The sequence below is a fragment of the Galeopterus variegatus genome, unplaced genomic scaffold, assembly GCF_000696425.1.
Source record: "Galeopterus variegatus unplaced genomic scaffold, G_variegatus-3.0.2 Scaffold937, whole genome shotgun sequence".
Lineage (NCBI taxonomy): Eukaryota > Metazoa > Chordata > Mammalia > Dermoptera > Cynocephalidae > Galeopterus > Galeopterus variegatus.
The window spans coordinates 62802-63678 of NW_007727048.1; the positions used below are offsets into that span (position 1 = coordinate 62802).

An 877-nucleotide genomic window follows, 5' to 3' on the forward strand; every position below is an offset into this window, starting at 1 on the left:
TAAAAAAGAAAAAATATCATTCAATACATCAAGATCTGTTTGAAATAGAACTCTCTTCAAATGCGTCAGTACCATATATACACATGAAAGTACAAACTTTTTTACAATCTCCATTACAACATATTACTAGTAATAAACAGAAATTTTTTCTGTTAATTATTAAGTGACAGAAAAATCTCTACGAATTAATATATACAATATTAGGAAAGGTTCTTTATCAATTTAATAAATTACTACAATGATTTTTTATTCCAAGAAAATCCGTGGGATACATACTTGCTTATTGGCTTAATTTGGGAGGTGCTAAGAAATGCTTCAGCTCAAATGATCCCCTTCATTAGTGCCCCAAATTTTACCATTAGCATTTAATTTTCTGTGTGCTAAGCTTTGCTTCTCCTGGTTGGCTTTGTTGTTATTGTTGTTTAAATGCATTCTGTTTCTGGGAAGACATAATTAAATTCTCCATGGTGCCACTGTGTGCTTGATTCTGTCCAGCTGCTTTGCTCTCTGGAAACGAGGTGCCCAGGATAATTCTGAAAGGAGCCAGAACCAAGAATCAGGGATGCTGTGGGGCCAGCCCAGAACAATGGGCAATGGTCACTGACCATATTTTGCCAATATCCCATGTTTCTGGGTGGTAAATGTGTGAATGTTTTGATGTGCCAGCAGTTTTAGCCTGTGGGCTTTCTCTGTGAAATCCAGCACATTGATCAAAAAGTTTATATTGATCTAATCTATTCATTTTTAAAATGAGAATTTAAAAATGAAAGAGACGGTTAAATGCTGACTGAAGTAGAATTAAAAATTAATTTGTCCTTCATTATTGTGTGTTTCAGAGACTGGAGCACAAGGAAGTTTTAGTGGGCTTGTTGTTCCT

At 34.8% G+C, this 877-nt stretch overlaps 1 protein-coding gene across 1 annotated transcript in view; it reads left to right on the forward strand.

Moving 5' to 3' along the window:
• TMTC1 (transmembrane and tetratricopeptide repeat containing 1) overlaps nt 1-877 on the forward strand; it is a gene marked incomplete at its 5' end in the record, with an annotated part of 170532 nt that overhangs the window by 46036 nt on the left and 123619 nt on the right. The window lies entirely within an intron of this gene.